Consider the following 26,172-nt stretch of genomic DNA (forward strand, 5'->3'; position numbering starts at 1 on the left):
AACATCTGTGTCCCAGATGTGTCTATCTGCCCTTGTGACCATTTTCACCAGAATCTGAAATGTTATGGATGTTACTAAAACTGAAAATGAGAAGAAATCGTGCTATGGGGAGAGCTGTGTAAGCAAGGGTGTACCTCACTAAAGAAATTAGAAGAAAAAAAAACTAACAGGAGTTTTACCATTCCCTTCTACATCCAGAACTGGAAAAAAAGGTTTTGGCTATAAATGCACTTTAACCAGCAAAAGTTATCCCTAACAAGTAACTGCTTTTGTCTGCATTGATCTCTTAAATATATGACTGAAAGTGTTCTGCTATGTCTGTTGATCCTGCCAGAAATACAGTGCTGTCCTGTGCAGTCTGTAGTGTTATCTCAAACAATGTTACCAGGAAATGTGTTAGGACTACATAATACATCCCTCTGTGTTATGTAGAAAAGGATAGAGGATGGTTTTCTGTAGTCTTAATCCTAGGGTGACAACTCTGCTCCTCCATAGATACACTACAGTGAATGAGTGTTTTCACATTACAGGATAAGTTAACCTTTCCACAAAAAAAAAAATTAAAGGCACTTTTTTTGCAGGTAAAAAAATGTGCATTTATTATTTTTTGTGTTACAAGCCTGTAAAGCATTGCACCAGCAATCAGCAGATCACTGATGCCATGCAGATCTCCTGCAAACTTTCAGTGTATCTGCTGGCTCGTACATCTCGTATGGAAAAGCTGATGCTTGTTGACAGGAAAAATAAATGAACTAGCATGGTGCTCCACTGCACCAGGGTAGTTTATTGAGAACTACAAGCTGATAGTCGCTAAGGCTGTGTGGACTTGTAGTCCATTCATTCATAGAACACTGTGAATGAATGACGTGACCATATGGGCGGAGCCCCACACAATCACGCTGTTTTTGAAATCTGACAGCTAGTACAGGGAACTTCTCCCCGTACTACTGTTATGGGGGAGTGGGGACAGCGAGCAGGATTGGGAACATGCTACGTGTTCCACCATAAAAACAGGTGAAACATGTAACGTTCCCAAAGGTGAACTTATTCTTTAACTACTTGCCCTCCTGAGGATTTACCCCCCTTCCTGATCAGGCCTCTTTTTGCTACTCGGCGCTGCACTAATTCAACTGATAATTGCGCGGTCTTTCGGTGGTATGGGATCACCTGTGTGCTTTTTATTTTTCATGCTATAAACAAAAAAAGACCAAAAATTTTGAAGAAAAATTATATTTTTTACTTTCAGCTATAAAAAATATATAGTAAACTCAAAGTTAGTTATAAATTTAGGCCAAAATGTATTCTGCTACATGTTTTTGGTAAAAACAATCCCAATAAGTGTATATTGATTGCTTTGTGTGAAAGTTATATCTATGGTATAGATCAGGGGTGGGCAAACTTTTTGACTTGAGGGCCGCAATGGGTTCATATATTGGACCCGGGGGCCGTACCAAGAGTAGATGAATGATGTGTATGTGTCATCCATAGTAAGTATAGTAATATTCCCCCATAGTAAGCATAGTAATTAATCCCCCATATAGTAATTCATCCCCCATAGTAATTCATCCCCCATAGTAATGTATCCCCCATATAGTAATTCATCCCCCATATAGTAATTCATCCCCCATAGTAATTCATCCCCCATATAGTAATTCATCCCCCATAGTAATTCATCCCCCATATAGTAATTCATCCCCCATAGTAATTCATCCCCCATATAGTAATTCATCCCCCATAGTAATTCATCCCCCATATAGTAATTCATCCCCCATAGTAATTCATCCCCCATATAGTAATTCATCCCCCATAGTAATTCATCCCCCATATAGTAATTCATCCCCCATATAGTAATTCATCCCCCATAGTAATTCATCCCCCATATAGTAATTCATCCCCCATATAGTAATTCATCCCCCATAGTAATTCATCCCCCATATAGTAATTCATCCCCCATAGTAATTCATCCCCCATATAGTAATTCATCCCCCATATAGTAATTCATCCCCCATAGTAATTCATCCCCCATATAGTAATTCATCCCCCCTATAGTAATTCACCCCCCCATAGTAATTCATTCCCCATATTAATTAATCCCCCATAGTACTATTCCCCCCCAAGTAGTAAGCCAAGTCCCCCCTGTGTCCATTCACTTACCTTTGCTCCGCGCGTTCCTCTCGCCGTGTTCCCGCGCCGTTCCGGTCTTCAGGGCGGACTGTGAGAGGAGCCTAGCTCCCCTCACGTTCGTCATGCTGCCCCGCCTACACACATCCTGACAGCCAATGTATCCCGCGCCGTTCCGGTCTTCAGGGTGGACTGTGAGAGGAGCCTAGCTCCCCTCATGTTCGTCACGCTGCCCCGCCTACACACATCCTGACAGCCGCGGGCCGGATTAAAAGGTCCGCCAGGCCGTATACGGCCCGCGGGCCGTAGTTTGCCCATTGCTGGTATAGATACTGCAATTTACGCCATTTTTTTGCTATACAGCACTGCGCTAGTTAAAAGGACAATTGCGCAGTCATGCAATACGATACATAAATGAAATTTATGTCCTTCTTTTACACAAATAGAGCTTTCTTTTGGTGGTATTTGATCACCTGTGCGCTTTTTATTTTTGGCGCTATAACCAGAAAAAGTTTTGAAGATAAAAGAAAATTTTTTGAAAAAAACAATATTTTCTCATTTCGGTCATAAAAAATATCCCAAAAAACTAAATTTTTGTCATAAATTTAGGCCAAAATGTATTCTGCTGCATGTTTTTGGTTAAAAAAACCCCAGTAAGTGTATATTGATTGCTTTGTGTGAAAGTTATAGCGTCTACAAACTATGGTATAGATAATGGAATTTACACAGCTTTTACTTTCTGACTGCCTATCACATTTCTTGAGGTGCTAAAATACCAGGATAGTACAAACACCCTCAAATGACCCCTTTTCGGAAAGTAGACACCCTAAGCTATCTGCTGAGAGGCATATTGGGTCTATGGAACATTTATTTTTTTTCCACAAGTTTCTGGAAAATGACAAAAACATTTTTTTTTTTTTACACAAAGTTGTCATTTAAATGACTTATTTCTCGCACAAGCTATGGGTATATGTGGAATTACACCCCAAAATACATTCTGCTACTTCTACTGAGTATGGGGATACCATGTGTGTGAGACTTTTTGGGAGCCTAGCCACATACAGGAGCCTGAAATCCAATGACCACTTTGAAAGCCTGAAGGTGCGTAACTTCCTCATTACACTTCCTCACTACCTCAGGGGTGGACTGACCATTGGGGTACTTGGGCACTGCCCGAGGGCCCAGGGTCAGTAGGGGGCCCCATGAGATGCTCCTGGTACTTTTCATAGGCTTTTGTGGGTGTGGTTTGAAGGCCCTGACATGCCAGGATAGCCCCAACCCCCCCCCCCCAAATGACCCCTTTCTGGAAAGTAGACACCCCAAGGAATTTAAAAAGAGGCATGGTGAGTATTTTGCAGATCTCATTTTTTCTCACAAGGTTTTGAAATATAAAAAAAAATAGAAAAAATATGTTTTTGTTTTTTTTCTTCATTTTCCAAAAACTTGTGGCAACAAATGAGATCTGCAAAATACTTACCGTGCATCTTATCAAATTCCTGACACTTTTTGTTTACATGAAAAAAATCTGTATTTTTTGCTAGGAAGTTAATTTAAACCCCCAAACATTATATATTTTTTTAAAGCAGACACCCTAGTGAATAAAATGGTGGGTACTACAATTTTTTATGGCACATAGTACTCGCGCAGCAATTTTTCAAAAGCAAATTTAAAAAAAAATACACTTTGTTTACTTTTAATGCATAAAAACACAATATATTGGTCAATTATTTGGTAAACTATAAAAGATAATGGTATGCCGAGTAAATAGATATCAAACATGACATGCTTTAAAACTGCGCATGCCCTGTGCAATGGCGACAAACTGCATACATTTTTAAAAACCATAGGCAACACTTTAAAAGCTATCATTTTAGATTTACAGAGGAGGTCTAGTGTTAGAATTACTGCCCTTGATCTGACGTGCACGGGAATACCTCACATGCATGGTGCAACCGCTGTTTACATATCAGCACAGGGTCAAGGCTTGTGCACACAGGTGTGCACGCATGGGAGGGGCAATTTTTCATTTTTTTTTTTTTTTATCACTTTTTAATGCTATCACAGGGAATGCAAATATCCCCTATAACTTCAATGGGCATTGTCATATATTCTTTTTTGAGAGATCTGGGGTCTATCAGACTCTAGATATCTCCTCTGCCCTTACATTATCTAAGCAAACCAAAATCGGTGTGATCAGATGCTTTCCCAATTTACAAATGGCGCTGTTTATATCCTGTGAAACTGCAATGATGAAATGCTTGTAGCTTCCGATTTCTTAGACTATAGAGATTATTGGCACCACTCTGGTCTCCAATCAGCTCTATGGTCAGCTGGCAGAAACACTGGCTGCATTCTCAGGTTCCCCTGATGGCACGGGACTGCCCAAGAAAGTCATGGAAGGCAGTGGGGGAGGGGGGCATCATATCCCGCTGCTTGTAAAAGCAATCCTGCAGCTAATTAGCCGCTAGGATTGCTTTTTCATGAAACCCGATTGCCGGCTGAAAAAAACGATACCAGGATGATGCCTGCAGGTGTAGGCATCATCCTGGTATAACCATTCAAAGTCCAGTGATGTACCAGTACATCGATGATCCTTGTTGGTTATATATGCTATGTTCTTTTTTTTGTATGCAGCCTGTGGACTGAATGAAAAAAAGAGAAGACATCTCTGCCAGAAAAAGTGTGTGGTATGCCCACCATTAGAATATACCACCCTGCATCCACCCACTTCTAATGGTGGGCACACATTAGGTCACTATTTGCCACATGCGCCAGTTCCACGATTGTACAAATGTCTAATAGTGGCATGCTTGAATAAAAATTGTCCATGTATAAGTGGTACCCCAGATGGAAAATGGATCGAAAAGCGGCCAATTTTTCGGCCGAAAAAAAAATTGGCCGATTTTCGCACTATTAGTGGGTTAATTGGTTGGCCATTTTTCGGGGTTTTGGCACATTTTTTTTATTGGTGAAGTTGTAAAAAAATCGTCCGATTTTGCCGATCGGCCGATTTTCCTAGCAATGATGGGCAAATTTTACCGATAAAAAAATCTGCGCATGGGCCGTGACCTGCAAGAAGAAGAAAAAGAAGTAGAAGAAAAAAAGGAGAAGAAAAAGAAGCAGAAAAAAAAGAAGAAGAAGAGGAAGAAGAAAAGGAAGAAGAAAAAGAAGAAAAATAATTCCAGTCCGCTATTTGATATGAAAAAGTATTAAGGTTCAGGGGCGAACTGACCATTCGAGCACTCGGCACTGCCCGAGGGCCCGCGGTCAGTAGGGGGCCCCATGAAATGCCCCTGGTATCTTTTTTTATAGGCCTTTTTGGGTGTGCTTTGAGTGTGGGCAAGGACACAGGGGCCCCATGATCCCCTATTGCCCGGGGGCCCCATGAGTTGTCAGTCCGCCCCTGTTACGGTTGCAACAATGTATCTATTTGTATCCAAATAAAAACATCTATCCGAAATGGATACATTGTTGCAACCGCTATACTTTTTCATGTCAAATATAATAGCGGAGCTCTCTGCAAGGGACAGAAGTAATTAAATGCCAGCCATAGATGGGACGAAAATCGGCCAATTTTTTTTTACCGTTGGTGTTAACGTTGGCCTATTGAACGACTGATTTTTTTTTTTTTTTAAACGGCCAGTTTTCGACCTGTCTATGGCCTGCATAACGCTGCATTTTTGGCGACGCTATACTAATGTGAACGCTGGTATAGTGCTGATCTGATCAAAGATATTGATCCGTTCAGACATTATACTAGCAATGGAGGTTTATTGTGCATGAGCGTGTTCCTGGCAATCAAGGGGTTAAATGTGATGACTGGTGTACTGATGGGCAATCTGACGCTATCTGGGAGGGGCGTAAAAACCGCGGGAGCGAGAATCACATATATATATATGTATGTGATTTTGCGCAACCATGCCGCCCTGTAGTAGTATTTCTGCTATAGGGTGGTAAGGAAGCGGTTACAGAAGCGGTTTGTGTTACTTCGTTGTGTTACGTTAACTGACAATTGCGCGGTCATGCAACACTGCACCCAAATTAAATTTACGTCCTTTTTCCCCACAAATTGAGCTTTCTTTCGGTGCTATTTGATTGCCTGTGCATTTTTTATTTTTTGCGCTATAAAAAAAAGGCAGACAATTTTGAGAAAAAAACAATATTTTGGACATTTTGCTATAAAACATGTCCAGTAAAAAAATTTAAAAATCAAATTTTGTCATAAATTTCGGCCAAAATGTATTCTGTGACATGTCTTTGCTAAAAAAAATCCCAATATGTGTAAATTAATTGGTTTACGTGAAAGTTATAGCGTCTACAAATGGAGGTATAGATACTGGATTTTTACATTTTTTTTATACTAATAATGGTGGCGATCAGCGACTTATGGCGGGACTGCGGCGGACATTCTGACACTGGGGGGAAATTGACTTGGGGTCACTGACATCCCCAGTGACACCAATACAGTGAGCAGTGCAAAAATAAACACTGACACTGTACTAATGGCACTGGGGAGGAAGAGGTTAACTTTTTTTTAGGCAATGAAAGGGTTAACTGTGTGATGGGGAGTGTTTTACTAGGGGGCGGTCGTGTGTGCTTCATGGGGCGCTGATTCGGAGACTCTCAGGATCAGCGTGTGCTCGAAACTGACAGCAGACTTTCAGTGTAAACACTGCAGCCGTGCTCCCTGTCAGTGATTGGCGGTAATCGCCGGGACCCGGCAGGTAATGACCTGCCGAGACCTGGTGATTGACACCCGCTGCCGCGATCAGCGGGACGAGTAGGGCGGGCACGCGCCTCACGCGAGCCCCCTACCCGTTTTGCAGACCGACATTTAAAAACGGCGTTCTGCGCAGTGGTGCCACCCTGCCTCAGTAAAAACACTGTGGCTGGTCGGCAACCAGTTAAGACAGCGTTACTGGCATGATAACCAGGTAAACATGGGGGGGAGCCAAGAAAAAATGAATGCTGCTACCACATCTAAGGACTGATAAGTTGCAATGTATAGAATTTTTGTTCTTAGGTTAAGATACACTTTAAAGCATGTCTATGGTCAAAATGTAAAAACATATGTAGCTACCCCCACAAGGGCCGCTTATATGTTTGACCCGGTTTTCCCTTACTTTGCCCCGCACCCAGGCACAGTATATTTCTTCAGACAAATGCACACACACACTTCAGCTTGTTGTCTTCAATGGCCAGTCTAGGGAATGTTTGTTTTTGAAGTTTTATTGTAGAACTGGGGATAGGGATGGGGAATTGTAGTAGAATACTCCAAAATTAGAACTATTCACACTGAGGGCATCTGAGCTTATCTCTTAATCGAGTAGCATTGGAGTCCTGACTGACAACAGAGAGAAGACTTCTCTTTAAAGTGTAGTAACAAGTAGATTAGCAATGAGCAAAGTCCCTTTAGCAGTAGTAGTAGTTGCAGGGCTGAGCTCCTCAGGCCTGTTACGGCAGACTGTAGCAGTCCAGAAGTAATAGAACTGAGCAAAGTCCTGTGCAGTAGCACCCGTTGGACAAGCTCTTCAGAACACTAGCCAGTGTTCCCTTTTCTCAGACCCACGCTGACTATCAAGCACCAGAGGGTTAGCAAAGCACACACAGTCCCCAAGATTTCTCAATGTCTGTACTCATAAGTCCAAGGACAGAATGGTTGCCTCCTTCCAATCTTCCAAGTGACTCTCTCCAGTGATACTAAACAGATCTTTGGCACACAGCTCCCCTCAGTCAGATTACTGTAGGACCAGGGTCACTTTCTCTAACTTCAGGCCCTCAGGTTGACTCACCTGAGGCCACATGGCAGCAAGTGTCAGGCTTGGTGCAATCCACTCCAGGGAAAGACACTAGGAGCCATGTGCTCGCAGAACATACAGTGCCTTGAAAAAGTATTCATACCCCTTGAAATTTTACACATTTTGTCATGTTACAACCAAAAACATAAATGTATTTTATTGGGATTTTAAGTGATAGACCAACACAAAGTGGGACATATTTGTGAAGTGGAAGGAAAATGATAAATTGTTTTCAAATTTTTTTTACAATTAAATATGTGAAAAGTGTGGTGTGCATTTTTATTCTGCCCCCCTGAGTCAATACTTTGTAGAACCACCTTTCAGTGCAATTACAGCTGCAAGTCTTTTTGATGATGTCTCTACCAGCTTTGCACATCTAGAGAGGGACATTTTTTGCCCATTCTTCTTTGCAAAATAGCTCAAGCTCTGTCAGATTAGATGGAGAGCGTCTGTGAACAGCAATTTTCAAGTCTTGCCACAGATTCTCAATTGGATTTAGAAGTGTACTATTCTAACACATGAATATGCTTTGATCTAAACCATTCCATTGTAGCAATGGCTGTATGTTTCGGGTCATTTTCCTGCTAGAAGGTGAACCTCCGCCCCAGTCTCGAGGCTTTTGCAGACTCTAACAGGTTTTCTTTTAAGATTGCCCTTTATTTGGCAACTACAGTTGCTTATTTTTTAAGCAGTACTCATTAATTGTAAACACTTATATCATAAATTGCAGTTTACCAGGCAACTAATTACAATGTATCTTTTTTTTACCAAATCAATTTCCACATTTTATTGCAATTTTTTGTTAGTCTGCAGCCAATGCCTCGTGTTTAAAAATGCTTTAATCATCATTGATAACTTTGCCCTGCCCTATGTTTGGAATAATATTTTGGGGTCAAGAAGACAAACTGTAGAAAAATATTATCACTTTATATCTTTTTAGTTATTCTCGCTTTAACATTATCACAGGCTGAACATACCTTCACCTGGTTTAAAACTGAAAAAAATTGCCTTTAGTTATACTTTAACTGGTTACTATTGACAGTTTGTAATAGAACAAATAAAGGAGAACTGCTTGAAAAGATTCCACTTAGAATAAAATAAACTTTGCACACGTGTCAGACACATAGTCTCGTGGCCCAAATGATGTACTTCTGCATTCTTTGAATTCCCGTAAGACAGAGCTCTGGCTGGTTTTAGGCATACACTGCATGGATTGAGGGCCATTCACCTCCCAAAGTAGAACTCATAATAACTGCTAAGTTTCACGTCTCTTGTGTATTACCAACATCAACATCAATATTTTTTTCCCTTATACTACGAATTTCTGCAGGTCCTTCAGAGTTACCAGTGGCTTCTTGGTTGCTTATTTTAAATATATACCCTCCTTATCCAGGCGTTGGAATGCCATATTGCTTCAGTTTTTCAATGAAGCTTTTCTGGAATTTTATCATGTACTTGTTTTGATGGTTCCTTGGTCTTCATGATGTTCCTTATTTAGGTATTGTCTTTAGAAATCTCTGGGGCCTTCCAGAAACAGGTTGTGTTTTGTGTAATCACTTTTTCACTTTCCCTCCTAGATTGTAAGCTCCGAGGAGCAGGGCCCTCCTTTCTCTCTTGTATTGAACTGTATTGTTGCTGTATTGTCTCCCGTTATATTGTAAAGCGCTGAGCAAACTGTTGGCGCTATATAAATCCTGTATAATAATAATAAAAATAAATGCATGTAGGCACAACCATTTTAACCACTTGAAGAATGGCATGTTAACCCCCTTCCTGTCCAGTCCATTTGTCAGTTTTAAGCATTGTGATACTTTGACTGACAGTTACTCGGTTTACATATTTACTGTATAAATGGAAAATGACCAACCATTTTGAAAAAAAAAGTTCTATTATAAAACTTTTAAAAATTGTTAGTTTACATCAACAATAGACAGTCCAATCTGCAGCACCTCAAAAGTGTATTCAAAACATTATATCCACCTGTACAACAGTTTCAGACCTTTAAGGGTCATTTTTACAGAAGGAAGAAAACAAGAACCATTTTTCTCAAATTTTGAGCAAATGTTCTTTGGACATTATGACTTTGACAATGAGGAACACAAGTCTCTTACTGCTAAAATAAGACAGGTGGTTACCACACTGCAATCTCTACTCTCAGGCGAGGAGTAGGGTGCATGAATCAATTACTAAGTTCCATAAATTTACTGAAGTGAGGAAACAGAGCAAGATAAGGAGAACTATCATTCTAATCATGAATTTATAATTGATTACATCCAGAATGTGGATACACCAGGAAATTTGTTATATGAAATCCTCAGATGGTCGTCTGCCTCAAATGTCTCGGACTCCTCAGGTTCTGACACTGCTTTTTTTTTTTTACCAAATACTCAAGCAAGAGTGCCTGCAGAGAGAAGAAACAAAGGCAAGGTGGTTGAAATTACCACCACAAATTGAAACATGCCTGCAGCAATGTCACAGCAGAGGAATCAATCAAGACAGAAAATGTCTAAAATGGATCATTTTGTATTACAACAAAATCTATATTTTTTTTGTTTCACAAAATTGTATTGCATTTTTAAAGTAAATAACAGAATACGGAGAGGTGCAATAGTTGAAATATCATTCAGGTGCACATGGGTACCAGATGGGTGCTAGTGCTAGTTAATGCTAGTCATAAGAAAGCAGAAGCACCATGGCTGGTGTAGCTGCAATTTAGAGGTATCAATGGTTCCAGAGAGTAGTGCTCTGTGTTTCCACTCATGGGCACCTCTGCAAAACGAGAAGAGTTGAGAGGCACAGAGGGAGAAGAAAGGGCAGGGGGAAACAACAATTATAGAGGAGGAGTACAGAAAGAAAAGGGAGGAACGCTTGCCCAGGATGAGCAGAAATGGGAAAAATAGAGAGTAGAAAGGAAAGGAGATTGGGGGGTAGTCCCATGTGGGCCAATGGCCAAGGTGATGAAGGCATCTGTAATAGCATCAACCCGAGAGCAAGAACTTATATTGTTTGAAATTTGTTCGATAGTATTGTTACATTTAAAACATTTTCCAGTAGATCCTTCAACCTCTTTGAGGCTAAGGCTTAAAGAGGTGGGTTTGTAAAAATAAGAGTACAGTTCTTCCTTCCAAGATTTACCCATCGATTGAGCACTTTGAGTAGTTTCAATAAGGATGTCAATTTGTGTTTTGAAGATGTTGTAATGAATAGATGGCAAAAATGTAATGACCAAAATCTGAACTGAATGCTTTATATCCACTTACTTAAGACCACAATACGTATATAAACGTTGCAGTTTTCAAGTGCTTTAGAAGGGCTATGGTTGAATAAATCAGCCATAACCCTGGTATTTTTATTTTTCAGCTGACAGACCTGATTTCTATCAAAAACGGTCCTAGTGGCTCTCAAGTCACTGGATTGCTTTCTGTAGCAGCGGAAGAGGATGTACCCTTCCTCCCGCTGCTTGCCGTGTATCTCAGGTTTACCGTTAAAACTGTCGGGCCCATGAAATGATCTGATGGTGCGGCCATCTGAAAATTGAGGCAATGAAAGTCTCTATGGCCTTTGATCGCCTCTGTCATGATGAAGGACCAGAGCGATGTCATGATGGCACATCCGGGCGGCAGCCGCAGTAAACAAATTTTTTTCTTTTTTAAATCAAAAAGTTTAAAAAAAAACCCTTTGTTTTTTTATCTTTTACTTTTAAAGGAAAAGGAGAGATTTGGGGTCTTTTGATCTCTTCTTCAAGAGGACCTGTCATGCATATTTCTATTACAAGGGATGTTTATAATCCTTATAATAGGAATAAAAGTGCTAAAAAAACAATAATAAAGGGACAGGATTTTTTTTTTTTAAAGTACCCCATCCCTCCGTGCTCTTGTGCAAAAGCGAATGCATACGTAAATCACGCATGCATATGTACATGGTGTTCACAGCACACGTGAGGTATTGCTGCAAACATTACAGCGAGAACAATAATTCTAGCACTAGCCCTCTTCTGTACCTTTAAACAGGTAACCTGTGAAATTTTTTTAAAGCGTCACCTATGGAGATTTTTAAGTAATGTAGTTTGTCGCCATTCCACACGCATGCGCAATTTTAAAGTGTGATAAGTTAGGTATCTATGTACTCGCTGTAACATCCTCTTTCATATTTAAAAGAAATCGGGGGTATTTATTATGTTTTGTTTTTTTTTTAATTCACTAAAGTGTATATTTTAAAAAAAATAACAGTTGAAAAACCACTGCAAAGTACCATGTGACATAAAAATTTGCAATGACCACCATTTCAGTCTCCAGGGTCTTTGCTTTTAAAAAATAAAAAAAAAAATAAAATATATATATATATATATATATATATATATATATATAAAATGTTTGTGGGTTATAAGTAATTTTCTAGCAAAAAATACGTATTTAAATTTGTAAAAAAAAATTCCCAGAAAATGCTTGGTCTAGTCTGTCTAAACTGACTGATTTTATTATTGTAGCACACTCCTAGGCAGCTAGGTGGAGCTGGCTAGGTTTTTTTCAGCTAGGAAGGCTGAATAGCAGCCTGGCCAGAGGGTTATTTTATTTATTTATTACAATTTTTATTTAATTATTATAAAAACAGTATTAAAACACATTCCATCTTCAAAAATATAGTTTTTTAATATTACAATCTGTTACCCCCTTCCTCCCGCCCTTTACCCTTCCCTCCCCCCTCCTACAACCTCCTAATATTTTCTCTATCTGTATCCATTTCTCCTTATCTTATTACTCACCTAACTTCACCGTAACTTCTAAATTACCTCCTTTGCTCTAATTAATTCCATGTAAGTTTCTGAAGTTTTGAATTTCGTCCACGCACTCCATACTCTCTTAAACATTCCCATTTTATCCTCTTCTATACATCTCAATTCCTCCCTTCTAACAATGTTTTCTACTCTGTCTATCCAATCTACTATCTTTGGTACCTCAGTTACTTTCCAAAATTTTGGAATCAAACCCTTTGCCGCACTAATTAAATGGTACAATACTTTATTTTTATATACCTCCTGTCACGACTATGGCGGGTAGCTCTATAGATCCACAGCTTAAATTAGGATGGTATGTGCTGCGCCTTCTAATAGGTATCTCCATTCTTCCAAGGCGGATTTGATGGCCAATAATTCCTGAGGGTAGTATTGGGTCTGGATGGCTTAGTATGGGTCTCTTTAACATTTCGAAAGTACCCTGAGCTTCTGGTGTCCAATTGAATCGGACTCCCTGTTTGGTCAGTTGCGTAATTGGTGTAATGATGGCTGAGAACCCTCTAATAAATCTTCTATGAAAATTGGCAAAGCCTATGAACCGATGAACTCCTTTCTTATCAACTGGTGCAGGCCATTCTACTATAGCAGAAACTTTCTGAGGATCCATCTTGAAGCCTTCTATGGATATGATTAGTTCCAGGAACTGGATGCTCTGGCGTTCAAATTCACATTTTTCTGGTTTGACATAAAGTCCATGCAGACGGAGGCGACCAAAGACCCTTTGCACATGACCCCAGTGGAGGTCGATGGAAGCAGAAAAGATTAGAATATCGTCGAGATATACGATAACAAAAACATCTATAAAATCCCTGAAGATGTCGTTTACCAGATGCTGGAAGGTTGCTGGGGCATTACATAGCCCAAAGGGTATAACTAAATATTCATAATGCTCAAATCTGGTACGGAAGGCTGTTTTCCATTCGTCCCCTTCTCTGATGCTGACGAGGTTGTAGGCCCCTCTTAAGTCTAGTTTAGTAAATATGGTTGCTGCTCTGAGCCTCTGAAAAAGTTCTGGAATTAGTGGTAGAGGATATCTATTCTTCACCGTGATATTGTTTAATTCTTGGTAGTCCAAACATGGACTGAGGGAGTGGTCTTTCTTTTCGACGAAAAAGATTCCTGCCCCAGCTGGAGAAGTAGAGAGGCGGATGAACCCCTTTTTGAGATTATCATCAATATAATCTTTTAGTGCTTCCAACTCACGCTCTGATAGCGAAAAAATACGACTGAAGGGGATCACAGCTCCAGGTAGTAGCTCGATTGGGCAGTCGTAAGGCCTGTGAGGTGGAAGGCTGTTTGCACCGCGTTTACTGAAGACGTCTAAGAGGTCGTGATAAGCTGCCGAAACTAACTGGCCTACTTCAGTATCATTTTCCACGCACAGCAGGGGCCCGGACGGAGTAGGAACTTGAGGGAAACAGTGCTCATGGCAGTAGGCCGAGTTAAAGTCCACTTTACCAGAAATGCAATTTATGCCAGGGTTATGGGCCTGTAACCATGGAATTCCCAGGATGATGGGTAATAGTGGTGAAGAAATGACATCCAGGCATAAGAGTTCCTTGTGCCCAGATGGAGATCTAACTACGGGAAGTGGCATCGTTTACTGTGTGACTGCCCCAGATCTGATGTTGGATCTGTCCGCCAAGAAAACCATCAGTCTCTGTGTTTTGGCCCTTAGGGGTATCTGATGTTGCTGAACAAAAGTGGTGTCAATGAAGCAACTGCAGGCTCCAAAGTCAAAAATAGCTGTTACTGGTAGGGTTTTTCCTGAAAGCTAAAATGAAACGGAGATGGTGAGCTGAGCAGGGTTGATAGCAGGCATTTTTGCAGGCAGGGTTGTCAGAGACTTACTTGATTTTGCAGAACAATTTCGCACATAGTGGCCAGGTTCTCCGCAGTAGAGGCATAAGTTGCCCTGGCGGCGGTGTTGCCGCTCTTTCGGAGGGAGGGTGGTACATAGTAACCCGTTTTGCATGGGTTCGGACCCCTCAGAACTGGGTGTGGTAGAACTGGTTGATGCCATACTTGTTAGAGGTGGTACCCTGGGCATCATCCATGTGGGGCGAGTTTGACCTGCGGATCTCTCCAGCCTTCATTCCCTGGGTCGGCGGTCAATCTGAATAGTCAGCTTAATAAGATCCTCCAAGGTATTCGGTACTCCAACCCGAGCTAGCTCGTCTTTCAGGGGTTCGGCCAGACCCAAGCGAAATTGATAACGTAGAGCAGCGTCATTCCAGCTGGTATCAGCGCTCCAGCGCCTGAACTCGGTTACGTAGTCCTCAGCTGCCCTACGACCTTGCTACAGAGAGTGGAGCGCCGCTTCTGCAGATGCAGATCGTTGGGGGTCATCATACAGTTGCGCCATAGCTTCAATGAAGCTGTCTAGGGAAGTCAGTTTGGCATCTGCTTTTTCCATTAAATGATGGGCCCATGCTTGTGGCTCATTCTGGAGAACCATCTCCTCTTGACTGCAAAACGGAGAGTGGGAAGTGTCACAGTACTGGATATAAGGTGGGGGGCGGGAGCTGCCAGAATTTTCACATTAATCAGCAGGTGATTGGTTGCCGTGCGGTTCTTGCAACCAATCAGCAGCTTGCCAATTTGAATAGTTAGAACACTGCCGGGTTTATATTGCTTTCTATTTTCCCGTTAGGTAGAGTCACCCTCTCTATTTGACCTCTATTTGACAGTAAAAATATAAGAAAATCCCAATTTTTGGGGTTGTCACCAGAACAGAAGTAAAGGGAAAGCCTTATATGGGTTCTGGTGACAATCAGGAATTCTCTCACTTTGGAAGGATTTCTTCTCAATTCCAGTGAAAGGAAATCTCCCCAATGGGACACAATGGGAAAATAAAATGGACTGCCTAACTCAATGTACCTCGATGCACAAAAATACACAGCTATTGTGTGAACCTCCGGAAGTGTCTGGGGCCGCACTTGAGGCCCTCTAAAATTTTCAAGTTGACCGCCACCGCTCTTCACAGTAGGATTCTAGTAGAGTCTGTAAGGTATTCATATCTCATCTAATTTATGTAGAAAGCTCAAGATTTCTTCTGGGTTGGTTTTGCAGTTTGAATGTCATCATTAAGTGGATGTAATTAGCTAAAAGGAAAAGACCCACTTATTAGGCGAGTTGGAGCACTCTAAACAGTTTTGTAATTCCAACAACAGGGAGGTATAGGGCAGCAAATTCTGAGGTTCTCAGAAAGGGCATAGTGCTGTTGCTTTAAGCAGGAATAAGACAAAGAATGTGGCCAAAGACTTTTCACCACTCTGGAGTCTGACATGAAGATTCCTCCCTCTGCTGAGGTGTCTGGAACAGAGTCACTGGATACGAGGGGCAGGCTGACCCTTGTGGTCTCTGAGGGTGATGGCAAGTCCTGAACATAGCCACAGTGACCCTGAAGTATCAGAAATCCTGAATACAAACACTCTCTCTCTCAGCACGTGGAGTCTTTGGGTCCCACAGAAATACAGATCCTGACACGACAATTTCAGTAGGGTCCCACAAGGGCAGGAAAACAGTCTTTCACCAACTGCAGTACACAGTCCTCCATCTGCAGCTTTGTAGGTCCCTCCTCTCCAGGGCACAGTCCTCAGCATACACAGCAGAAGTCCCTTTCTCTCCTGAAGCACAGTTCTCACCCTACAGTCCCCCTAGGCTGGCCGTACATTACACAGTTTTCTTGTACGATTTTCCTTTAGATTTATCAATGTCAAACCTAAACACCTTCAATTTGCATGCAGTCAGGATGGCCCTTGCACTACATAGTTGAAGATAAATCTACAGGACATTTAAATAAGAAAATTGTATAATGTATGGCCAGCTTAGGTTAGGTTCACATCTGTGCAGGTGATTACTGCTGGGGGAATGCACCTTTTCTTGCAGTCGTAACCACCCGCACAGAAAACACACAGGAACTGTGTGTGGGTGCCATTAATGCTAATGGTACGTTGCATGTACTGGAAATCACTCCTTACTGGGAACTGCACTGCACTTGCGGTTCCCTTGTGGGCTGCAAATTCTTTAATTCTGTAGGGATTTCTTCCCTGTGTTTCAGGAGGTACAGCAGCCCATTCAAATAAATGAGCTGCTGTGCCTGCGTAAACCACAACTCGCAGAGTCGCACAGATGTAAACGTAGCTTTACAGGCAACTCAGCACTCTCACTGCAGCTCTGTCAGGGATCCCGGCGCCTCGGCGGTGCGCGCATGCGCAGAGCGCTGACTCGTCCGATCCAGCGAGCACTGAATCCTAGGCGATCGCGGCAGCCGCCGCGCATGCGCACTAGCGATCGCGGTTGCACCAAAGAGAGCACAGGGCGGCCTATTTAAACCTGCCCTGTGTCTTGGGGTCCCACAGAAATACAGATCCTGACACGACAATTTCAGTAGGGTCCCACAAGGGCAGGAAAACAGTCTTTCACCAACTGCAGTACACAGTCCTCCATCTGCAGCTTTGTAGGTCCCTCCTCTCCAGGGCACAGTCCTCAGCATACACAGCAGAAGTCCCTTTCTCTCCTGAAGCACAGTTATCACCCTACAGTCCCCCTAGGCTGGCCGTACATTACACAGTTTTCTTGTACGATTTTCCTTTAGATTTATCAATGTCAAACCTAAACACCTTCAATTTGCATGCAGTCAGGATGGCCCTTGCACTACATAGTTGAAGATAAATCTACAGGACATTTAAATAAGAAAATTGTATAATGTATGGCCAGCTTAGGTTAGGTTCACATCTGTGCAGGTGATTACTGCTGGGGGAATGCACCTTTTCTTGCAGTCGTAACCACCCGCACAGAAAACACACAGGAACTGTGTGTGGGTGCCATTAATGCTAATGGTACGTTGCATGTACTGGAAATCACTCCTTACTGGGAACTGCACTGCACTTGCGGTTCCCTTGTGGGCTGCAAATTCTTTAATTCTGTAGGGATTTCTTCCCTGTGTTTCAGGAGGTACAGCAGCCCATTCAAATAAATGAGCTGCTGTGCCTGCGTAAACCACAACTCGCAGAGTCGCACAGATGTAAACGTAGCTTTACAGGCAACTCAGCACTCTCACTGCAGCTCTGTCAGGGATCCCGGCGCCTCGGCGGTGCGCGCATGCGCAGAGCGCTGACTCGTCCGATCCAGCGAGCACTGAATCCTAGGCGATCACGGCAGCCGCCGCGCATGCGCACTAGCGATCGCGGTTGCACCAAAGAGAGCACAGGGCGGCCTATTTAAACCTGCCCTGTGCATCTCCAAATCGCCTTCTGGTCTTGTCCTGTTCCTGTGTTCCTGATTACTCCTGTGTTCCTGATACCTTGTTGCCGACCCAAGCCCGTTCCTGACACTGCTGCCTTCTCCTGCTCTGACCCCTGGCTAAGTCCTGACTATTCTCTACCTGTTCCTGATTGCCTGACCTCCTGTTACTGAACCCGGCTTGTGACCTGTTATTCTTCTGCCTGCTGCTCTGCACTGTCTGCTCCGCTGTTACTGACCCGGCCCGTCTGACCACGCATACCTCTTCACGTCTGGCTCTCACCTGCTCTACGCCATTGGCTTCCGCCTCTACCACAGCTGGTGTTCCTCGGGGGTCGCGACCTGGTCTCAGGCTGCTTCAAGTCCATCCCCACCATCAGGGGCTCTGGTGAACCAGCAGACTGAGGCTTAGACTCCGTGCCCTGAGGGATTCCGGCCAGTGGGCTGCTAGAGGCTACCACCAGTTGGTCGCTGACAACCTCATGGAACTGCACAACTCTACAAACAGCCACCCTGATCCCACCCTACCATAACCATCTGATCAATCATGATAGTAAAGAAAACCAGGAAACTGAACTGTGGAAAATTATGGCCATGGCCCCTTTATTTGGGTTCTAAAACAAATATGATAACCTTTAACCCTTGCCATACCATAATTTTAACATTAAACCAACAGACCAATACCACCATTAAAACTTTATCAAAACCACCTACTCAGTCTTTCAGGACTCAAGCACTGTACCAACCACCAGGTACCACCATAAACACTGTCCACCCACACCTATGGGGTGACATTACCCCGCTCAGTCTTTTAGGACTTGAGCGCCAAGTAACCGTACAAATCACCAGGTACCACCATAAACAGTGTCCACACACACCTGTGGGCTGACATTACCCCAATAAACTTAGAGCCACAACAAAGGGAGGGGAGATGACAGCTCAATTGAAGATTCAGTTGTACCAGACTGCAGATGTTGGCACCTAAAATGAAAAACACTTCATCCCCATAGGTTGTTTCATTTAATTTCAAATTCCATTTCTAAGCAATTTTTTTAACTTGCCCAGGATCAAAGCAGTGATTATCTTCTGGCAATAGCTATCTGCTGTGCTTTCTTATCAGTGACCAGGATGTGAGATGGAAGAGAGTGCCAGGATCTGAAAAATAAACAGACAGGGGTGCTGTTAGAAACCATGGTTAGCCAACCCGATAGCCAACACAATTTACTATGATTCAGTTATGAATGAACACAGTGTATTATCAGTACCGATCACACATTGTGTTCATTCAGAAACAAAAGGGTCTGGTAAATGTGACATATTTACCAGACCCTTCCCCCACTTTGCATCCTGAAGGATCCTATTGTGTGCTTGCAGCTGCTGGTGGGAAGGAGAGGGGGGAAGCAGGCAGCACTGAGGGGATTGGGCACATGGGAGGCCTGGGCAGCAAACATATAGTGCTCAGAGATGGTAATGGGTGCAGCAGGGAGCAATTACTGGAACCAATCCCCTGTATAGCTGTCTCTGCAGCAGCTAAAAGCCATCAGGAGGGAGAGAAGAAGCCAGCTTTGAGCTGCTGCAGAGAGAGCCATACAGAGAATTTGTTCCAGTAATTACCCCCTGCCGTGCCAATCGCCCTCCCATATCCGATTCGCCCAGCTGCCTGGGCCCCCCTGCTGGCCTGGGCCCCATACAGGAGGACTGGTGGTACCGCCTTATCCACGGCCCTGCATGGGGGTCACTTGGTTAGCACCATGGGGACACTTGGTTAGCCCCGTGTCCCTAGCAGGAGCTTCAGACAGCACAGCCTCCTCCAATGACTCTCCACAAGAAAATGCCCACCACAGCAAAGGCTTTCTGGTCATTTTTTTCCCTCTGAAGGCACGATTCTCCTGGGGCTTGTAGATTGTTGCACATGTAAAAGAGAAGCTGAATCTAGTTGAAGGAAGACTAAAGATGGGGTAGCCCTCTTTTTAGGGGTTAAGAGAAATGGCCCTACCCAAAAAGGATAGTGCACTAAACCTGTAGGTAAAGAAAAGAACCAGAACCTTCGCTAAGTGAAAGAGATGGATTGATAATAAAGTTGGCAGTGCCTCCACCAAGGACAGGGCTCGATTAACACAGGGGATACCCTTCCTGGGAAATTAATCAGTAACTAAACAAAATAATAGGGAGCAGAGGAACTATTGCAACCCACATATAATATTAACCATAAGTGTAAATAATACAAGCTTTGCATCAGGAAAGATTATTAATAGTACATACTGTACATCCAATGTACAATGAACAAATAGGTATACCAGCAAAGGGTCCAGCAAGAGTCCTGGTGGAATTGTGCACATATACCCGGGTATATATAGTTATTAATAATGATACCTTAGGATAAATGTTGCAGCAAAGTCCAGGGCCCCTGAGGATAATTGTGATGCAGCATCCATCCTGGTGTCGGAGACCTAAAGACAAGATTAGCAATGATGGGGAGAGTCTCCAACCGTTGTCACTGAAATCTAGAGTCAACCCATTTTCTCTGCGTCTTAGTCCATAGTAGGTTCTAATCTGTCATACAACTGGACATCTACCAGAAGTGGCCATCAGATGCCTAACCTGGCTCTAGTCTATGCTGGTTATTGAACCCTAAGCTAAAACCAGCTATAGAATCCCAGACCAGAATGGCCAAAACAACAAGAGCAGCATATAAACTATTGCAATAAACAGGTTAACCTACTAATAATCCTGTATAAAAATAATAATATACTGGAAGGTGACCTCTACACACATACAGTAGCACTGATCCAGCTATCTGGCTCAATGCATGTAGGATAGTAATGGAATAGAGATGCTTCTGTCACCAGTCTTTAGACACATACAGTATATAGTATGTACTCTCCAGTGCCTCAGGATATGCACAGCCAAAAGGGAAGCCAAGGGTACCAGGACAGCGACAACCAAAGGAAATGTTCCAGGGGTGTAGCCCTCCTCAGACGGGGAAATCAGCCACTGGATAGAGAGAAAACAGGTGGCGCACACACCTAGAGCATCAACAGCGAGGCTCTTTCTTTCCATACATCATACATCAGTATCAGAGGTTGGTCATCAGCTCTGAGGAAAGGGATTCAACCCCGAAACGCATCAGCCATTTGACCGCACTGACAGTGAGAACACCTTGCCCGCCGTTGTGGCCATTGTCATTTTTCTATGCTTTTTAGATACATGCTTTGTCTGTGAGTATGTTTTTATTATTTCATTCCTACAATAAACCTTGGATAATGCACTAGGTGTGTGCGCCACCTGTTTTCTCTCTATCTACATACAGTATATACACCCAAAAGCTATGGACAACAAAAGTAAACTATTAAACATACGAGCACTTACTTAGAAATCCCTGTATTCTAGCCTGGGTTCAGCAACAGCTCTCCCATGGACAGGACATATGTCTTAGACTTTCTCTCTCTCACTGTCTCTCCGCTTCCTTCTTCTGGGGTTTCCAGGCCAGTCTCCCAGTGACAGTGCTGATACATATACATAACTCTGTGACATAAACACCGTAGCCACTTACAAACACAGACAGTAGAGGGCAGCAAATACACTGGCCATACACTATGCCAATTTTGTTCTGTTCCTGATGAACTGGCTGAAATTTGCTTAGCTGGTGGTCCTGTCACCCTCCTGTCTGGACAGAAAACGTTTGGCTGAACAACAGCAACATGCAATCAGATGCAGCAGCTGTTCAGGTATTCTGACAGTCACCAGCAGCAACTGTCAGAATACAATTAGCACAGCAGGAAGTTTGACCATCCATGCTGTATAACATGGACGTAGAAATCAGTTTTTTACTGATTTTTTTTCAAATTATAAAATATTCACAAGCATACTACAAACATTCATGCAGGCTGAGCTATTTTTTTTTGTATTTTCTCTAATACGATGAATTCCTATGATCGCCAGCTCTATCTAGTGAACACAGTATATTTTCTGAAATTCCTCAAACAGGAAATATACCACATTTTGTCCAATAGATGGAACGGTCGATCATAGGAAGTCATAATATTAGAGAAAATACAGAGAAAATTTTCACAGCCTGGGTGAATGCTTGTGTGTCCAAGAAATATTTTAAAAATAGACCCCTGTGAGTGTATGGACAGCTTTGGCCTTAAGCTTACATTTTCTGTCTACGTTTTTGACATTGGATGTCAGGTGGGTGGCTAGCAACAGGGTCAAATATGAAGCAAATTTCATATAGTGTTTGGTCAGCTGTAGGCTCCATGAACACTAGCGTTTTCTTAAGCTGCTAGAAGCCATTATTAGCATTTTTCTGCTCCTCGAACTAAATAGCATTATCCTATGTGTCCATGCACGCTACTTTAGGCTATTAGCATTTTTTGAGCTTCAGCATCTAGGAGTAGAAAAAAATGTTTTTTGTAGAGTTTTTTGGAGTGTTTTTCCAGCAGAAAAAAACTGCTAAATGCTTCTAAACACTACTAAAATGCTCCTAACAGCTTTAGTTCTAGCTTTTTTCTACTGTACTGTAACTACTAATGTACTGTAAAAACGCTAGTAAAACGCTAACGCTCCTAAACACCTCTAAACGCTGTTTAAAATGCTATTACCAGCTTTTTTTATCCAGTGCTTTTTTCCAGCATAAACGCTAGTGTGCATGGAGCCTTGGAGCAAAGAGCTGGTTTATGAGGCAGACAATTAGCTTGATCCTTGATCTAACAATGGTGACAGGGATATACTTCTGAGATGATGTGTAAAATGCTGTAAAAAATATTTAAGGTGATTGTTAAGCTTTATTTATTTATTTATGTGTGTAAATTAAAATAACAGATATATTATACTTATCTGCTCTTACTAAAGGTTAAGCACAGAGCAGACCTGAACCTCCTCTTCTGCAAGTACCCCCATAGGAAGCCGCTTTCTATGAGGGCACTTGTGCAGGCTTGCTTCTGAGCCCCACTGCCTGCTTCCATAGACACAGACAGCAGAGCTAGGCCCCGCCCCCAGCTCCCTTGTTACAGAGTTTGATTTAGAGCAGCAGGAGCCAATGGCTTCTGCTGCTATTGACCTGTCCCGTGAGGGCATGGCGCTGGATCGCAATGGAGCCGGAGGGAGATCCTAGTCACAAAAGGTAAAAAAACCATAAGGCTTTACAACCACTTTAAAGATTACTTACTGGGTGAGCATTTTCTTCACTTAGGCTCCTTTCACAATAGCGATATCATTTACCACCCCCTCTAAAAGTGATTCACAGTGGATCATTTTTTAGAGGGCCTGCAAAAGGAGGTTAGCAGTCATGTAGGAGGCAAAACTGCTGCATCCTGATGCCTGTATTTTTTAAACTTATTTTTTCATTTTCTTTTGTTGCCCAATGATAATTTTACATTGCGCCAAAACTGTCAGCCAAGCATTGGGTCGATTCACTTACATGGAAGAGTTTCACAGGCGGTGTCAATTGTCATACTCTGTATGTGTAGCCAAGTGCTGGCTATACCATTATGCCATTCAGGGAATCCTTTTTCTCCATAGTGCCTAGTACTGGGATTGTGAGTTCTTCTGACAGCAGTGGATCCTGGGCTTGTAGTCCTATAGCCCAGTGTTTTTCAACCTTTTTTGTGCAAAGGCACACTTTTTTCATGAAAAAAATCACGAGGCACACCACCATTAGAAAATGTTAAAAAAATTTACCTCTGTGCCTATATTGACTATATATAAAGTAATTCTCTTGAATAGGAATCAAACACAAAGAAATTATTTTATAATTACTTTATTATGAAATAATAAAGTATTTTATAATTGGACCCGGGGGCCGGACCAAGAGTAGATGAATGATGTGTATGTGTCATCCATAGTAAGTATAGTAATATTCCCCCATAGTAAGCATAGTAATTAATCCCCCATATAGTAAGTCATCCCCCATAGTAATTCATCCCCCATATAGTAATTCATCCCCCATAGTAATTCATCCCCCATAGTAATTAATCCCCCATATAGTAATTCATCCCCCATAGTAATTCATCCCCCATAGTAATTAATCCCCCATATAGTAATTCACCCCCCATAGTAATTATTCCCCCATATAGTAATTCATCCCCCATAGTAATTAATCCCCCATATAGTAATTCATCCCCCATAGTAATTCATCCCCCATATAGTAATTCATCCCCCATAGTAATTCATCCCCCATAGTAATTCATCCCCCATATAGTAATTAATCCCCCATAGTAAATCATCCCCCATATAGTAATTCATCCCCCATAGTAATTCATCCCCCATAGTAATTCACCCCCCATATAGTAATTCATCCCCCCTATAGTAATTCATCCCCCATACAGTAATTCATCCCCCATATAGTAATTCATCCCCCATAGTAATTCATCCCCCCATAGTAATTAATCCCCCATATAGTAATTCATCCCCCATAGTAATTCATCCCCCATATAGTAATTCATCCCCCATAGTAATTCATCCCCCATATAGTAATTCATCCCCCATATAGTAATTCATCCCCCCTATAGTAAATCATCCCCCATAGTAATTCATCCCCCATAGTAATTCATCCCCCATATAGTAATTCATCCCCCATATAGTAATTCATCCCCCATAGTAATTCATCCCCCATATAGTAATTCATCCCCCCTATAGTAATTCATCCCCCATAGTAATTCATCCCCCATATAGTAATTCATCCCCCATAGTAATTCATCCCCCATAGTAATTAATCCCCCATATAGTAATTAATCCCCCATATAGTAATTCATCCCCCATAGTAATTCATCCCCCATATAGTAATTCATCCCCCATAGTAATTCATCCCCCATAGTAATTAATCCCCCATATAGTAATTCACCCCCCATAGTAATTCATCCCCCATAGTAATTCATCCCCCATATAGTAATTCATCCCCCATAGTAATTAATCCCCCATATAGTAATTCATCCCCCATAGTAATTCATCCCCCATATAGTAATTCATCCCCCATAGTAATTCATCCCCCATAGTAATTCATCCCCCATATAGTAATTAATCCCCCATAGTAATTCATCCCCCATATAGTAATTCATCCCCCATAGTAATTCATCCCCCATAGTAATTCATCCCCCCTATAGTAATTCATCCCCCATATAGTAAATCATCCCCCATATAGTAATTCATCCCCCATATAGTAATTCATCCCCCATAGTAATTCATCCCCCCTATAGTAATTAATCCCCCATATAGTAATTCATCCCCCATAGTAATTTATCCCCCATATAGTAATTCATCCCCCATAGTAATTCATCCCCCATATAGTAATTCATCCTCCATATAGTAATTCATCCCCCCTATAGTAATTCATCCCCCATATAGTAATTCATCCCCCATAGTAATTCATCCCCCATAGTAATTCATCCCCCATATTAATTCATCCCCCATATTAAGTCCCCAAGCCCCCCCTGTGTCAATTCACTTACCTTTGCTCCGCGCGTTCCTCTCGCCGTTCCGGTGTAGCATGAAAATCTGTCTCCTATAAGGATCTGTCCCCCTCGACGTATCTGCGCATGTGCCAGTTTCAGGCATTAGCAGCCGATCGGCGATCTCCGGCACATGCGCACATACGTCGAGGGGGACAGATCATCCTGACAGTATCACGCTCCACGGGCCGGATTAAAAGGTCCGCCGGGCCGTAGTTTGCCCATTGCTGTTCTAATGATTGGTCTATTTGTGAGCCGAGGCCACATGTTATGGATGAAATTGCAATTTTTCCCACGGCACACCAGACAATATCTCACGGCACGGCACAGTGGTTGAAAAACGCTGCTATAGCCAACATATACTGTATTTCTGAGTGCTGATTGAACTGCAACTACTAGAGAGCTGGGGAACCAGAAGGTTGCTGGGAGAACAGATACTGCATATCTTCTACAGCAAGGAACTGGCTTGGTCTCTGGGTGCAGGATTCTGAGCTAAACACAGGGGGGTCTGCTGTTCTCCTCCAAAGACAGATTGCTGGCTACTACTGTGGGACTCTGCATACCCGTTCAGCATTGCAGGGACGCTGATCACCACATCGGGATCGCATCAGCTTCTCTGCACTGGGACTGTCACTCTCCAGCCAATTGTCTCTGCTTGCTGCGCTGACAGGCTGTCCGGTGTTAACTCTGCACTTCCCTGCAAACAGCCAAGAGCCTGTGCAAGAACTGTTCCTAGGAGGCTGTGCTCTCCATGGGATTGGTGAGC

The 26,172-nt window shown here is 42.5% G+C and overlaps 1 protein-coding gene and 1 long non-coding RNA gene across 3 annotated transcripts in view; one reads left to right on the top strand and one right to left on the bottom strand.

Moving 5' to 3' along the window:
• LOC149473736 (caspase-3-like) overlaps positions 1-26,172 on the top strand; it is a 94,577-nt gene that overhangs the window by 2,958 nt on the left and 65,447 nt on the right. The window lies entirely within an intron of this gene.
• LOC149473737 (uncharacterized) lies at positions 18,535-21,454 on the bottom strand. The gene is made up of 3 exons (XR_016312138.1): positions 21,328-21,454; positions 20,332-20,408; positions 18,535-19,113 (listed from the first exon to the last, which is right to left on the bottom strand). It is a non-coding gene; the product is annotated as an uncharacterized LOC149473737 (long non-coding RNA).

Source organism: Staurois parvus, unplaced genomic scaffold, assembly GCF_062004578.1.
Source record: "Staurois parvus isolate SC_StPar_1 unplaced genomic scaffold, SC_StPar_1.0 ptg000011l, whole genome shotgun sequence".
Classification (NCBI taxonomy): domain Eukaryota; kingdom Metazoa; phylum Chordata; class Amphibia; order Anura; family Ranidae; genus Staurois; species Staurois parvus.